Genomic DNA, 4,451 nt, shown 5'->3' with positions numbered 1-4,451 from the left:
CCAACGACTTCCTCCCAGGTAGCCGAGCTTACAATCAACTAATCAATTAATCTAACGCTATTTTAAAATGTTTCACACGCTGCCGCCGACGTTAAACGTGACGTCAAGCGGGAGAGTTGCGCAGTCGCACTCACACTGATTGGCAATTACCTCTGTTGTTAAAGATGACCCAAATACAGTGCAGAACTATTAGCCTAATATCGATCCTTAGATAATGAGTATGGGGGTGTATTACTTCGGATCGAACACACTGATAGTTATAGTTTCGTTTGGACGATTTACTGTTCGGTTGTAGACGCTTAAAGCTGGATCCAAATAAGGCAAAGATGGCAGCATTTCGAGACGGTGCCTGCCAGTCATTTTCCTGTTGGTCCACCTTTAACATCCGTCTGTCTTCAGAGCAATAGAAGACGTGTGTGATATCACCCTTAGCATTTTATTTGCGTTGCTTATTTTCATTTCTCCAACGGCCCATTATGTCAACGTTTCACGCATTAAATAGATCCATTGTAGTTTGTGTTCATCTGCTCAGGAGATGACTATCTAAAACCCAGTGACGCGTCAACATTTTACACACCGTGAGACCTGCCGTTCGTTCACCACAGTTCAGCCCTGGTCACATCACTCATGGATGCTGTTTGTGTGACGGAGCAGATATAGGCGTGTTCCAATACCCGTACTTCCATGAGTATACTTAAAGGAAGTAAAAAAAGAATCGTAATTTCCGGTTAGTGCACCACGGAGTACTCGATTTGGAACAGCACTCACATCTGAAAAATTAACGTAGTAGATAGTGCGGATAGTATACTTCCTTTAAGTATACTCATGGAAGTACGGGTATTGAAACACGGCACCTTGGTGTTGAACAATTAATGTTCAACAATTAAATACAATACAAATATAAAGTAAAAACAAGTGTTATCTAGCGATCCATTTTCTGTATTATGTTATTTTGTCTTTGGCAACATGAGCGCGAATGTTTTTTGAAACCCGCTTTAAACACTGAGTTTACTAGCTAAATTTGATTAAACAATTAAATACAATACAAATATAAAGTAAAAACAAGTGTTATCTAGCGATCCGTTATCTGTATTATGTTATTTCGTCTTTGGCAACATGAGTGCGAATGTTTTTTGAAACCTGCCCGGCAACGGACAACCCTTACGTAATCAGTTGTCCGTTGCCTGGCAACGGACAACTGATGACATACCCGGTACAAATTTGGCACCCGGTACAAATTTGGCGTGACACCGCCTAAAAAAACTATTCAGAGGCGATTGTAAAATGTAATAAATATGAATATGTAACACGACAAAACTTACATTTGTATGGTGTAGGAGCTGCAGGCGCTGTCCCTTCGGTATCCATTTTTTTTTCGAGTTGAGCGCTCAGCCTGGCTCCGCCTCCTCCGCTACGTAGCTAAGATGGCTGCCGTTGAGTACGGAAAGTGTCCTTCGATCCACACTTCAAGATTAGCCCGTTTTGAGTATGACATCCGGGTCCTTGAAATATACTTATTTTTGCCGGATCTGAATTGGAACGTACTATGTACTCAAAATTTGGCTAGTAAGTACGGATAGTACGGGTATTGGAACACGGCACTGATCCAGCTAGCATGTTCACCTGGCGGCCATCTTAGTGTCAAATGTTAGCCGGCTGATGGAATTGAACACGGAACCCTAACCCTATCCCCTAACCCCTAACTCCTAACCCCTAACCCTTACCCTAACCCTTAACCCTACCCCTTAACCCTAACCCTAACACCTAACCTGTTAATTTTTCAGTGTTGGTGTTAATCAACAGGGTGCAGTGTTATTTTAACACTGAATTGATCATAATGTACACCAGGAGAGTTTTTTGATGAAAGTGTTGGTGTAGATTTCGGTCGTTAGGGGATTCTCACACCATGAGTGTTGATTTGACCACACCCCCACATTTCCGGCAAAGAAGCGCCATCCAGAGCTGATCCAGAACTTTCGGTAGCCATCTTTCTAACCGCTGTGGTAAGTTAAACTTGGTTAGGGTTAATGTTGTGTGGTTGATAAACGCTTAAATAATTCGAAAAACGTAGTTTGTTTGCTTTTGTATGGATATATGCTGTCTGTTACTTTCTAATCCCATTTTAAATAGATTTTTGTCAAACTGGCGATTGCTAGCATAAACTCCAGCGCATCATTAAGACGGCTGAGGGGATCACCGGTACCCAGCTCCCCAGACTGGAGGACATCTACCAGACCCGCTGTACTCGGAGGGTTATGGGCATCCTCAGAGACAGCACAAACCCTGGACACTGCCTCTTCACTCTCATGCCCTCAGGAAGACGATACAGGACACTGCCCGCCCGCACTACAAGACTGCAGGACAGTTTCTATCATGGAGCTGTGACACTGCTAAACTCCACTCCCCCTCTATTGCCACACTGATACTCCCTGTAACTGTCATCATTAAAAGGTTTCTGTAATTTAATTATTATTTTCATATTATAAGACATAAGGAAATTCATTATTGTTTATATTAGTAATTCAATAATTGTGTTCGTTATTCGGGTTTAAAATTGTATTTAAATAGTTTGTTGAATGACGTCACTTGTAAGGCTGATGTTTTAGAAGATTCTCTACTCTGTCAGTTTGAGATGCGGCATGAGAGAAGGTGAACAGCTTGTGATACACATCGCCGAAAATAATCTAGTTTCAAAGTCCCTGTAAATAGCATGCAGCCAACGAGGTATGTTTCTTGTTGTTTCCCTGTATTTTGTTTTGCTTGTTTGGCTCTTTGTGTGCCGTGTAATTTATGATTTTATGTAAAGCCAATGCCGTGATTTCTGTTGTACTGTGTATGTATTCATCTATAGTTTTCACGGTGGAGTTGGAGTAAAAGGCTGCAATAAAACCCGTCAAAGGAAACCATTGGTGTCTACCGAATGCTATTAGAGGGAATTACAGTGAAAACTCGGACTGTTCATCGACGCGAGTGGCAGTTCAACGAAGGAGCGCAAGAAAAGGATCGGCCTGTTAAGGTTTGGCTGGACCGTTAAGGCACACGGAGCCGCGATCAACGGACATCTCTAACTGACAGATGAGTGACCGTTAAGGTACACGGAGCCGCGATCAACGGACATCTCTAACTGACAGATGAATGACCGTTAAGGCACACGGAGCCGCGATCAACGGACATCTCTAACTAACAGATGAGTGAAAAGCACGCGCTGTTCACATGCGCAGAGGAAAGAAGAGATACGCAGTTCATAAAGAGCTAAATCTAACTAAGGAAAAAAATAACTTTGACACCAAGTTAAGAGTGATCTAAGAAAATTAAGGCTTTTGTATAGGATTTGGTTATTATTTACTGTGAATAAGAGCTGTGTTAAGTGAATGTTTTTTCTTATGCTGCATGGAAGCATTTAAGTGCCAAAGTTAAAGGGCAACTACAGTTCTCATTGAACTTTTGTGTTTCAACTTAGAGTGTGTTGTAGCTACATCAAAGTTTTATTCTGCATTTGATGCTTTGGGTAATTTATAGAGGTTTAATATTGTTTGCATTTAAGGGTGACCTCCAAAGTTATTTGATTTATTGCAAGATATACACAACTAAAGTGATGTTTACATTCACGCTTTATTTTCAAAAGTGAGTCAACTTAAATAAGTGATTTAAACAATGACAGAGCCAAGTGAGTCAACTTAAATAAGTGATTTAACCAATGACAGAGCCAAGTGAGTCAACAGTTCATAGCTTAGACTCCCAAGATAAACCTGAAGTAGGCCTTCCTGAAGCCCAGCATGATGAAGCGCCAAAGCTAAGACAAAGTTCAAGAATCAGATCTCTCACAGAAAAAGGCAAAGAAATGCAAGAAGAAAAATGTAAAGGGCTTCAACAAAAATTGAACTACACTTATGATAAATGGAAAACACAAGCAAAATTAGCCAAGAAGTCATTGTCACAATTAAAGGACCGTCTATCTGAAGAGTTGCTCAAGGATATCATTGGTGATATCGCAGGTCTTTCTGCAGATGTCCAGCTAATTTATGATGAGCTGCGCAATGTCTCAACTCTGGATCAAGGCACGCGCAGAAAAGTGGATCTGTGTGTAGAGATCTCCAACTTTATTGTAAGCAAAGCCTCAAGCCGACTCGATGGAGAAGCCAAGGAAGCAGAAGAAGTCAAATGGCCAGAAGCAGGCTCTCTCTTTGGCACAAGCTCCTCTAAGTCAGGTACTTTCACCACTGAGTTAAAAGTTCCCTCAATCAACTCCTCCAGGTCCTCTATAAAACGCCAAGAAGCTGCCGCAGAGGCTGCCGCAAGCAAAGCTGTTCTGAAAGTGTTAGAACAACAAGAAAAGGAACAGCAGGAAATACAGCGTCTAGAAGCAGAAGTTAAAAGGAAGATATCTGATGAACAGGCAGCAATTGTTAAGCGCAGCTTAGAGCGAGAGGCAGAGGAAGTAAAAATCAAAG

This window comes from Gadus chalcogrammus, chromosome 10 (assembly GCF_026213295.1).
Source record: "Gadus chalcogrammus isolate NIFS_2021 chromosome 10, NIFS_Gcha_1.0, whole genome shotgun sequence".
NCBI lineage: Eukaryota > Metazoa > Chordata > Actinopteri > Gadiformes > Gadidae > Gadus > Gadus chalcogrammus.
Note: the sequence above shows the minus strand (reverse complement) of the source record.